Source organism: Camelus ferus, chromosome 1 (assembly GCF_009834535.1).
Source record: "Camelus ferus isolate YT-003-E chromosome 1, BCGSAC_Cfer_1.0, whole genome shotgun sequence".
NCBI classification, from domain to species: Eukaryota; Metazoa; Chordata; class Mammalia; order Artiodactyla; family Camelidae; genus Camelus; species Camelus ferus.
The window spans coordinates 57951092-57963997 of record NC_045696.1 but is presented as its reverse complement, the minus strand read 5'-3'; the positions used below and the strand labels follow the sequence as shown (position 1 = coordinate 57963997).

Sequence of the window (12906 nt, the reverse complement as noted above, 5' to 3'; positions counted from 1 at the left end):
TTGTGTAAAATGAAATTATTTGAAGTGGAAGAACATCAGAAGGCTGATAATCTACTAATAGCCTGTTTGAATTTGAAACACCATGACATCAAATTGTTAATTCACCAAATATGCCTTGATCACTGTATGTGTTTCAGTCACTTCCTGGGTGCTGAGGATATGATGCTGGATGAGAAAAATGTCTTCATAAGGCTTTCAGCCTGAATAATCAGAAAGGCAGCTATGGACAAATTAACAATCTAACCTTCGATTGTATATAACAAAAGAGGAATTACAGAGTCTTTGGAAAAATTTAAGGAGGAGAGGAATAAACCTGCACATCTCACTCTAAACCACCCACTAGGTACCTAGAAACCCCCAACTTCCTGCCTAAGCAGCTCCAGGTCTACTTCCAGGGCCTGATTGGGCCTCTTCTACCAAGGGTGGACTGTGTCACAGTCCTGCATCAGGAGTGGCCATGGGGTGACTGTTTTCAGGGATGTAGTTTGGACATGAGGGCTGAGGTGTTCACACATCTGTGCATGAGACTGTGGTACAGAGCTGAGGGTGAAAGGACAGATGTAAAAGGATTTCAAAAGATAATGAAGGAAAAGCTAAGTTTACAAGGATAAGAAAAAAAAAATCCGTATCATGAAACATAGTGAAACTGTAGGCCACCAAAGAGGTGATTTTAAAAACAGCCATAAGGAACAGTCAAGTCATTTACAAAGGAATAACAATTAGACTGACAACATACTTCTTACTGTAAGCAGAATAATGTCCTCCCCCTGCACATTGCAAAGATGTCCACATCTTAACCTCCTGAATCTGTGAATGTATTACCTTGCATGTCAAAAGATATTTTGCCGATGTGATTGAAGTTACCCCTCAGATGGGAAGATTAGCCAGGATTATCCAGGTGTGCCCAATCTAATCACAAGAGATGGCAGCATGAGAAGTTTTATTTGATGCCTCATTCTTGTTCTGAGATGTAGAGAGCTATGGGCAAGGACCAGGGACAAGTTTTTCTCTTGTAATTGATTTCTACTCTCATACCATTGTAGTTGGACGAGGTGCTTGATATGATTTCAACCTTCTTAAACTTATTGATTTGTTTTGTGCCATGTATGTATATATTCCTCTTCATATTCTTTTTCATTATAGGCCATTGAAGTATTGATTATAGTTTCCTGTGCTATACAGTAGGACATTGTTGTGTATCTGTTTTATATATAGTATTGTGTATGTGTTAATCCTAGACTCCTAATTTATCCCTCCCCTTTCCCCTTTAGTAACCATAAGTTTGTTTTCTATGTCTGTGAGTCTGTCTCTGTTTTGTAAATAAGCTCATTTTTGTCTTTTTCTTTTTTTAATTCCACATACAAGTGATATCATATGGTATTTTTGTTTCTCTTTCTGGCTTACTTCACTTAGTATGATAATCTCCAGGTCCACCCATGTTGCACAAATGACATTATTTCATTCTTTTTTATGGCTGACTAGTATTCCAGCGTGTGTGTGTGTGTGTGTGTGTGTGTGTGTGTGTGTGTGTGTGTCTGTCTGTCTGTCTGTGTGTGTGTGTGTGTCTGTGTGTGTCTGTGTGTCTGTGTATACACACCACATCTTCTTTATCCAGTCATCTGTCAATGGACATTAGGTTGCTTCTATGTGTTGGCTATTGTAAATAGTGCTACCATGAACATCAAGGTGCAAGTATCTTTTCGAATTAGTTTCCTCTGGATATATGCCCAGGAGTGAGATAGCTGGATCATGTGGTAAGTCTGTTTTTAGTTTTTTAATGAATTTCCATACTGTTTTCCATAATGGTTGCAGCAAACCACATTCCCACCAATAGTGTAAGAGGGTTTCCTTTTCTCCACACCCTCACCAGCATTTATTGTTTGTGGACTTTTAAATGATGGCCATTCTGACTGGTGTGAGGTGATACCACACTGTAGTTTTGACTTGCCTTTTTCTGATAATTTGCGATCATGGAATGAAATGCCTATTGGCCATTACTACCAATTATTTAAAGAAGAGTTAACACTTATCCTTCTCAAACTATTCCAAAAAATTTAAGAGGAAGGAATGTTTCAGAACTTATTCTACAAGGTCAGCCTCACACTGATACCAAAATGAGACAGACACGAACAAAAAAACACGAAATTATATGTGGAATCTAAAAAAACCAACCAAACAAGCAAACAAAACAAAAATAGACTCAGATTCAGAGAACAATCGAGTGGTTGCCAGGGGTGAGTGGGTGTTGGGCAAAATAGGTGAAGGGAATTAAGAGTTATAAACCTCTACTTATAAAATAAATAAGCCATAGGGATGTAACAGCATAAGGAATATGATCAATAATATTGTAATAACTTTGTATAGGGACACATGGTTACTAGACTTATGGTGATCATTGCATAATGTATGTAATGTCAAATCACTATGTAGTACTCCTGAAACTAACATAATATTTTACATCAACTATTATTTCAATTAAAACAAAAAATTGGAAAAAAAATCCAACTACATATTGTTTACAGACGATATAACAAAATCATTAAAATGCAAAGAGATTGAAAATTAAAAGATGGAAAAAATGTAATTAATGAACACTCACCCAAAAAAGCTGGTGTAGCTATATTAATAATGACAAAAATAGACCTTAAGTTAAAGGATGTTATTAGGGATAAATGACTACTCAATAATAACAAAAGATTCAATTAACCAGGAATAGATATAATGATAAGCCTATATGTATTTAATAACATCTAAAACTATGTAAGGCAAAGTCTGACAGAATTAAAGGTAAAATTGACAAAATGTACTCTCTTAAGAGTTTTAACACAGCTCTCTCAGTAAATAGTAGACCTTCAGTTAGAAAAAAAAGACACAAACTAGTAAGACTGCAGAAAATTTGAATAACAGTTTTTAGCTAATGTACATGTATAGAACCCTCCACCCAGCATTTAGATAATACATAATCTTCTCAAGTATACATAGAACAGTTATATTTATTGACCATATTCGAATACATAATCTTCTCAAGTATACATAGAACAGTTATATTTATTGACCATATTCTAAGTTCAACAATTTTAAAGATATTCTCTATTGCACTGTGTTTTCTGACCATCATCCATCATATAAGTAACTTAGAAATCAATTAAAAAAAAGCTTAAAAATAAATACATATGGAAATGAGATATACACTTCAAAATAATACCTCATAGATCATGAAAGTATAACAGAAATTAGAAAATATTTAGAACTGTATAATGAAAATATCACTAATACATTTTGACCAAAAGCTAAAATAGTTCTTTAATAATAAAACCTTAAAGCTTGTATTAAGAAAAAAATAAAGGCAGAAGTTAATCAGCTAAGCATCTAACTTAAGGTAAAAGAAAATTAGAATTTAAGAATGAAAACAGAAAATAATTAAATAGAAATAAAACATACATCAGAGAGAAGTAATCAATAGCTGCTTGTCTGCAAAAATTTTAAAAATAGAGAAATCTTTGATATGACTGCTGAAGAAAAAAGAAAAGGTACAAATAAAGAATCTTAGGAATCAAAGGAGGATGTTTAAGATCCTTTTAGATTAGAGATCTAAAGATAAGATAATAGTAGAAATAATTTTATGCTAATAAATTGAAAATTTAGACAAAAATGTTGATTTGCTTAGGAAAAATAACTTACCAAAATTGACTGAAGAACTAGGAAATCTTGAATTTTCTAATATCTATTCAATAAGGTGAATTAGTAATTAAAAATTTGCCTACGAAGTAAACAAATAAATACAACAAGCTAAGATGATTTTACGAGTGAGTTCTACCAAATCTTCAAAGAACGGATAATTTCAGTCTTCTGGAATTATAAGCGTAAACTCTTCTGGAAAACAGAAATAGAGGGAATACTCCTCAACAGATTTTTTCAGAGTTAGTTTGGTAACCTTGATACCAAAAGTATAAAAGAGTGTAAATTAGGAAAAATGTAGACTGAGTTATTTTTGTAAATAGACACTCAAATCCTAATAAAATATTAATAGATATAATTCAGCTCTATATAAATACATCATAGTCGAGTTGGGTTTATCTCAGAAATGTAAAAATAGTTTCACTTCAGAATATCTATTAATATAACTCACCATGTAAATACATTAAAGTGTAGCTCATTTCAATATATAGAGAAAATCACATGATAAACAATTCATAAAAGAATACCTACCAGAACCCTAGGGCAAGCATCATATTTCTTGGTAAGACATTAGAGCGATTCCCTACAAAATCAGGGATGAGACAATGGATGCTTCCTATTACCACTTATCTTCAGTAGTGAATTCAAACACAGTAAAGAACAAACAAACTAAAAATGGAGAAACAAAAATGTTTTAAATTACAGGAAATAGGATTGTCTGTAAAAATCCAAGAAAATCTGGAGACAGATTATTAGAATAAAAGCATTTTGCAAGGTTTTAAGTAGAAATTATATATAAATCAAATTTCATTTCTATGCATGAGAAACTGAACATAAAGGCTTTTTTTACCTTCACAATAGCAACAGCAAAAAATAAGATAACTAAAATTAAATTTAACAAAAGATGTATAAAAACTTCATTAAAAATTACAAAACATCACTGAAAGGCATTTAAGAAGACCTAAATAAATGGAGAGATATACTATATCCTTATTGAGAAGACTCTATATAATAGAGATGTCTATTCTCCAAAAATTAATCTTATCAATTCAATACAATTTCAATCAAAATCATAAGAAATTTTCTTCATAGAAACAGATGTAGTTGTTACAAAATTTATATTAAGCAAAAAGATCCAAGAAGAGCCACGGCAATTTTAGAGATGTAAAATGAAGTGGAGGTGACTTGACCTACAATATATTATGAGTTATTATAGAACTACAGTAATTAAGATGTGTTACTTGTGTAGGGATAGACTAACAAACCAACTGAGTAGAATAGAAAGCTCCAAAACAGACCTGGGCCAATATGGAAACTTGAGAATATATGTATCTTATATGTATATGTATATATATATATACACACATTTATATCTTGAATATACATATGTATCTCAAATATGTATGTATTGAATACATATAAAAATACACTTGTATATGTATAGTTGAGACATATATCTCTCGTTTATATATTATATATATAAATGGTATAAATATACTAAAAAAATTCTGCATCTTTTCACATTGCAGGTTTTAACGATGTCAATATTTTTATGGTACATTAAGATATTTTCAGCAAATATTTACAGTTAGAAACTAAGTACCGTTTAAAAATCAAATTTTATGTAATAAAGAATACAATTGATTTCTGATTCAAGTTTCCATGTTCAAGTCAAAACTGCTATTTGATGCTTGTCGATTTCTCCTTTTATGTCTGTTAACAATTGCCTTATATGTTGAAGTGCTCCTTGGGTGCATAAATATTTACAATTGTTCTATCTTCTTGGATTGATCTCTTGAGCATTACACAGTGATCTTGTCTCTTGTAACAGTCTTTATTTTAAATCTATTTTGTCTGTTGTCAGTATTGCTACTTCAGCTTTCTTTTGATTTCCATTTGCATAGAATATTTTTTTCCATCCCCTTACTTTCAGCCTGTATGTGTCTCTAGCTCTAAAATGGGTCTCTTTAGACAGCACATATATGGGTCTTATTTTTGTATCCATTCAGCCAGTCTATTACTTTTGGTTGGAGTGTTTAATCCATTTACATTTAAGGTAATTATTGATACATATGTTCTTATTGCCATTTTGTTAATTGTTTTGGGTTTGTTTTGTGGGTCTTTTTTTTCTCTTTCTTCTTTTTGTTTTCTTTTCTTATGATTTGATGACTGTAGAGTTACATTGGTTCATGATTATCATGAGGTTTTGGTATGGAAGTCTATATGTATATATGATTGTTTTAAGTTGCTGATCTTTTAATTTCAAATGCACTTTAGATACCCTCTATTTGTACCCTCCTCCCCCTATGATTACTTTTCTTATTTCTAGTTGTGGCCTTTCTTTTTTTTACCTAGAGAAGTTCCTTTTATTTTAATATATATTTTTACTAAAGTATAGTCAGTTTACAATGTTGTGTCAATTTCTGGGGTACAGCACAACGCTTCAGTCATATAGGAACATACATATATTTATTTTCATATTCTTTTTCACCATATGTTACCTCAAGATACTGAATATAGTTCCCTGTGCTATACAGTATGAACCTGTTGTTTGAGAAGTTCCCTTAACATTTTTTGTAAAGCTTTTCTGGTGGTGCTAAATTCTTTTAGCTTTTGTTTATCTGTGAAGCTTTTGATCTCTCCATCAAATCTGAACAAGAGCCTTGCTGGATAGAGTATTCTTGGTTATAAGTTTTTCCCCTTTCATCACTTTAAATATACGGTGCCATTCCCTTCTGGCCTGTAGAGTTTCTCCTGAAAATAAGCTGATATAACCTTATGGAAGTTCCCTTGTATCTTATTTGCTGTTTTTCTCTTGCTGATTTTAGTATTTTCTCCTTATCCTTAATTTTTTTCAATCTGATTACTATGTGCCTTGGTATGTTCCTCTTTGGGTTAACCCTCTTTGGGTTGTGTGGAACTCTCTGCACTTCCTGGACTTGGGTGACTGTTTCCTTTCCCAAATTGGGGAAATTTTTGGCTATTATCTATTTGAATATTTTCTCAGGTCCTTTCTCTCTCTCTTTCTAGGACCCCTATAATGTGAATATTAATACACTTCATGTTGTCCCAGAGTTCTCTTAAACTATCCTAATTTCTTTTCATTCTTTTTTCTGTTCTGCAGTAGTGATATCCACTAATCTGCTCACTGATCTGTTGTTCTGCCTCAGTGAGTCTATTCTTGGTTCCTTCTAGTCTGTTATTCATTTCAGTAATTTTATTCTTCAACTCTGGATATTCTTTATATTTTCTAACTCTTTTGCTAAAAACTTCCCTCCATGTGTCTATACTCCTCCTGAGTTCTCTGGATATCTTCACCATCATTATTGTAAACTCTTTCTTGGATAGATTGCCCATCTCCTCATCACTTATTTCTTCTTCTAGGATTTTATCTTGTGCCTTGGCCTGGAAGATATTTCTCTGCTGCCTCATATTGTCTAACTTTATTTGTATTTTTAGGTTTGGAGAAGTGGTCCTTCTGTGGGAGGATGTCCTATGTGTCCCAGCAGTACACTCCTCTCTTGTCACCCAAGGGCCAGGGTCCAGCTGGTCCCAGTGTAGAGTCTGGCCTGCATTTGTGGATTCCTTCCACAAGCTTTGGGATTGTTTTCTTATTTCTGGTATCTGCCCCCTGGTGAATGAGGCTGGACTAGAGGCTTATGCAGGTTTCCTGGCAGGAGTCAGTGCCTGTCCACTGCTTGGTGGAACTTGGTCCTGGCCCTCTGGTGAGTAAAGCCAGGTCTTGGGGTGTGTCTAGAGGTGGTTGAGGGCTCAGGAAGTCTGATGATGGGTGGGGCTGTGTTCCCACCCAGTATGTTGTTTGGCCTGAGGTTTTCCAGCACTTAAGCCTACAGGCTATTGGGTGGGGCTAGGTCTTGGTTCTAAAGACCTAAGCAAGATATTGGCCTCCAGGAAAGTAGATGAACACTCCCTGAATGTCCACCATAACCTTTCATGTCCCCAGGGTGAGCCACAGCCACCCCTACCTCCCCAGGAGACCTTCCAAAACCAGCAGGCAGGTCTGGCCCAGGTTCCTATGAAGTCACTGCCTCTGCCCTTGAACCCTGCATGTGCGAAATTATGTGTGCTTCCCCAGAGAGTGAAGTCTTGGTTACTCCCAGTCCCATGGGGCTCCTGGAGTTAAGCCCCACTGGCCTTTAAAATTATATGTTCTGGAGTCTCCACCTCCCAATGCTGGAGCCCTGGGCTGGGGAGCCTCACATGAGGCTCAGAACTCTCACTCCTGTAGGAGGGCCTCTGCAACTTATTCTTCAACTTGTGGGTCAATCCCCCCACCCCAGAGGGTATATCACAAGCACGCCCCTCCTACTGTCTCGCTGTGGTTCCCTCTTTATGTTTCCAGTTGAGGAGGATCTTTCTTGCTAGGTTCCAGTCTTTTTAACCGATGGCTATTTAGCAGTTAGTTGTGGTTTTGTTGTAGTCGCAAGAGGCCAGCTTGTGGTCCGACGACTCCACCATCTTAACATGAAATCTAAAAAGACTAGTTGCCACTTTTAATGAGTCTTGTTATTTTAAGTAATAGCACTTATGCAACAGAAAAAATACAACAATATATAACTGCAAGTAAAAACTTATTTTTCATGTTTTTATGTTAATACATGTATATAATTATTATATATTTTCACCCCCATCTGTTTGGCAAAAATTAAAAAAGCCAGACATTTCCAAATGTTAGCGAGGATGTTTGGAAGAGAGAATCTTATACACTGCTTGTGGAATACAAATTGGCATAACCACCCTGGGAAATCATCCAGCAATATGTGGTATATTAGTTTTCTATCACTGTGTAACAAATTACCAGAAACCTAGTGGCTTAAAACACATTTATTATCCCACAGTGTCTATGGGCCAGGAGTACAGGCACAGTTTAGCTGATTCTTCTGCTCAGGGTCTCACAAAGCTGCAATCAACATGTAAGTCAGGTCGTCTTCTTATCTGGAGGCCTGACTGGGGAAGAATCCACTTCTAAGCTTTCTCAGGTTGTTAGTGGAATTCATTTTCTTGTGGTTGTAGGGCTGAGAGCCCCGGCTTCTTACTGGCTGTCGGATGGAGGCTGTACTGTGGTCCTAGAAACCAACCACAGTTCCCTGTCATGTGGCGCTCTCCATAGGCAGTTCATAACGTGAAAGCTCACTTCTTAAAAGCCAGCAGAAGAGTGTCTAGCTCCAGTCTTTAAGATAGAGACTTAGATAGAGATATATAATAAAATGTAATCATCTTTGCTGTATTCTATTGGCCAGAAATAAGTCAAGGGTCCTACTCACACTTGAAGGGTAGTGATTATACAGGGCAACATGAGAGGGAAAGTATCATGAGGACCCTCTCAGAATTCTGCCACACCGACTAAAGTTAAAGATGCACTGCCCTAGAATCTAACAGTTTCCTTGCACACACAGAGATATGTAGAAGAATGTTAATAGCATTGTTTGTAATAGCAAAACTATTGTTCTATAAATTAAACTTTAAAACTTTTAAATACAAAAAGATATAGTCAGAGAGACATTAACTAATGAAATATCATGTATCACATAACATTTTTGTGAAAGTAACGTATATATAAGAATTCTGCTTCAGCAATGGCCTACTGTTATTGTCTTGAACAAGTCCTCCCACCACTGAGAACAACTGAACAAAACATAAAAACACATTAAGGCATTGAAGAGTACCATGGCAGTGAGAATTTGTGGGTCCAAGATTTGGAAGAAGAGAAAGAGAAGATTGAGAAGTGAGCCTGGTGTTTGCCGTTACTTTTTCACCTAAGGTGAGTGCAAATTATAAAAGCAATGGCTTAAAAACTGAGTAGAGCTTTTGGCTATCTCATGGGGCTGAGGAGGCTGGGTCAAGGAAAGAGAGGCCCTAGTAAATGCCCCAGACTTTTGGTCAAGACCCTCAAGGAATACCCTAACTAAAAGTAAGGGTGAACTGTAAGGAAACTAGTTTTCACAAACACTTAAGTCCAGCTGTTAATATCAGATCCTGATTGGAATAAAGTGATTTGCCCTCAGCTTAGCTGTGGGCAGGAATACTTGCCTCTAAGTCTCTTCCTTAGAACACATTCTCTTTCCTCAGCCCGCTTGCACAAATTCAACTCATCCTAGAAAACACGCCTTCAGTGTGGAACACTGATACAGCAGAAAAAGATCTAGGGCGAATGAGCTTTGTATAGCCTAGGATTCAGTGTGGTCCTCTCTTCTACTCTTGTGTTATAGAGCTACCCCATCTCTTTCACCTTGCTTCTCCATGGGTGTTTTAGTTTGATTTGATAAACTATGTCATATGTGAGACTTTTTCTGTGACCTCTGCTTGGCTGACTTCAGTCTTTCTTTTGAAGCCACTGCTCACAAAGAATCCCCACCCACCCACCCAATTGCATCAAATTTAACAGTAACAATTATTTATCCCAAATTTTCGTTTAAGACCATTTATTGAGCGTAAAGCAACTATTTGTGTTTCATTTAATTTCTTAAAGGTTTTTGATACTGACCATACATTATCAGGTAAACAAGATGGGAGAGAACTAAATAAATAAATACCTCAGAAGCTTCCTCAAACGTGCTGCATGTGAATGCCTTAGTCATGAGGCGCTGACTTCTAACACTTTTGTAATAATCCCTTAGCCTTCATTCCTTACATTATTCATTCAGTTAACCTGTATTAGGTAACAACACTGTGAGAGGCAAGAAATACACAGAGGTGAGCGAGGATCCATTGGCCCTGGAAGAGCTTCGAAGACAAGTTTGTAGGCATAACTTTGCATCTCAACCTAATAAGTACCGTTTCCCTGTCACTCCAGCGTGACTCTCTAACCTCTGCCTCTGTGAACCTCCTCAATCAGACCTTCTCCCTGACCCCGGACTCTCCACTGGTTCCGGGCTAACCGTTAGCGTTTCCAGAGAAAGACGGTTGGAATACTACATCTCCCAGCAGCCTCTGCAGCAGGGCGGTGGAGGGTGCGCGCAGGCGCGCGGTCCAGCCCCCGCGCGCAGGCGCATTGCGAACGCCGGCTGAGCTAGGTCTCGCTGTGCTGGGTGCGCGGCGGTCGAGAGCGAGGCCTGGTGATCACCGCCGAGGCGCGAGTCCGCTCTTCGAGGTTGTGTGCGGCAGAGGCACGGCGGGCGAGCGAGCGAGTCAGCGGCTTACCCCAGCAGTGGCACCGGGATCGGTTGCCTTAAGCCTGGTAAGTGCGGGGCCCCGGCGGCCCCCAGCCCCTCCCCCTCCCGCTGGCGGATCCGGCAGTCCTCAGCGGGACCCGGGAGAGGCCCGCGGCGAGGGCGGGCGCCGTCTGTGCTCGAGCTCTGGTTCCTGGGCCTGGGCGCTCGCGGCGCCTCCGTGCGTCACCGGCCCGGCTGTCCTAACGGCCGCGCGGCCAGCCTAAGGGAGGGTGGGGGCGGGGAGCGCTGGTGTGCTCGCCATCGGGAACGGCGGCCGGGGCGGGGCGGGGCGGCGGCGGGGCTGGAAGCGGCGCCGGGGACTGCGGGGCGCCGAGGCAGCGGGGCGGAGAGCTGGGAGCGCGGAGCCAGCGCCGCGGCCAGGCGCGAGCGCGCGGGGGGCGGGGGTGGGCCGCGCAGAGTGCTGTGACTGAGGCTGGAGAGAGCAGGGGGCGACGTGTAAAGATCCTAACCCGGGCAAGAAGGGACCGTCTCGGGAATTCACAAGTTACTGCTCCAGCCGGAGCCGGTGGTTTGGAGGGAGGTGGGGAGGTGGCGGGGGGCGGGGGTGGAGACGGACGACTGCAGTTTACAGATGTCATAACATGGGCCTGAAGAGGCTGACAGGGGTGTGGTAATTATAGGAATGACAGAACTTCGTCTGCACATAGCGTGTGTCAGTGGTGATGCGAGGGAAGCGGCGAAGTATTAGATTAAGCTCTAAAGGGGAGGGGAAAACAAGGATGACTGGAGTCACGGAAGTCGTCATGAAGGAATGTTTTAGGTTTGAATGGAAGTATTTAATGTTCCACTTTTGAGTGAACGACTTCAAAAGAATTGATTTTTAAACTTTAAGATTAGAATAAACAGTTTGGAAGTATTTTTTTCTAAAACATCCTATTAAATAATATTTCTAACTTTTTCAGTCCTTTTTTCCTTTAATAAACACTTCCTTCAGAACCCCTGTTTGTTTACAGGCTTGTAGGTGATTCCTCCCCCTCTTGTTGCTTCAAAACTCATTCATGACTTTTTTTTTCTTCTTCTTGCATTTGAAATATTTTGAAAGTAATTCACAATCGCTTCTCTTTCCATTGTAAAGATTGAAGAGATGAAATTTTAACTTTTCAAAGGAAAGTGAGAATAAACTCTATTGTACTTTTGCTGAAATAATCTATTCTTGGAAGGCACTTTAATGTGTAATACCTGATTTAAGGTGGAGGATATGAGAGAACCTAAAGGAAGTAACATTTATTGAGCTCCTTTACAGGTATTTTGCTAAATGCTTTTAGTGTATTAAAGCATTTAATATTTAACTCTGAAGATGTAATTTTTTCCTTTCTACAGATTAAAGCTTTGAAGGTTAGAGAAGTTAAGTAACTTAAGGTCATCCAGCTCTTGTTGGAACCAGCCTTAGAACCAAAATCACTGCCATTTTAGAAATTATTTCTTCTTTCCTTTCATATTTCTTTGTTGTGTTTTCTTTATTTGGTCCATTAATTCAGCGAATTCTTGGAGTGTTCATGGAGTATGTGAGACTGGGGATGTAAATGTGATCAAGACACTGTTCCTGTCCTCATGGAATTTATAGTGTAGAGGGGAAGACTGACAAATAATGACTAAATATTGACTGCATGACATTTTATCAGTCATTACAATTGAGCAAAAACTATAGTAAATAGCAAAGGAAGTTCAGATGGACTCAGACAACAGAAACCTCCAGGAGTTTACAGTCTAGTGGGGAAACAAAACATATATTTATAAAAACCTAGAATAAACTAAGTGATAAAAATTAATGCCTCATCTGAAGTCAGAATATTTACATTATGTTACTTTAGGTCCTTGTAGAAGTTTCTTCACAGAACTATGAATTAATATTTTGCACTTTGATTTTTATCTAGTATTGGAACATTATTTATTTATTGATCCTTATAAAATAGAAACCTTAGAGAAAAATTCTTTTTAAGACCCCCGTAATACATTTTTGTCTTTTCTTTCTTTGGGTTTTAAACAAATGACTGCTTTTATTAGATCGTTTGTGTTTTGTAAGCCATCCTATTTC

General features: G+C 38.1%; 1 protein-coding gene across 1 annotated transcript in view; it reads left to right on the top strand.

Moving 5' to 3' along the window:
• The first annotated feature begins 10697 nt into the window (after positions 1-10697).
• KPNA1 (karyopherin subunit alpha 1) overlaps positions 10698-12906 on the top strand; it is a 56248-nt gene continuing 54039 nt past the window's right edge. The window contains exon 1 of the mRNA XM_032480336.1: positions 10698-10876. The gene's annotated coding sequence lies outside the window, so the exon portion shown is untranslated. The remainder of the gene's footprint in view (positions 10877-12906) is intronic.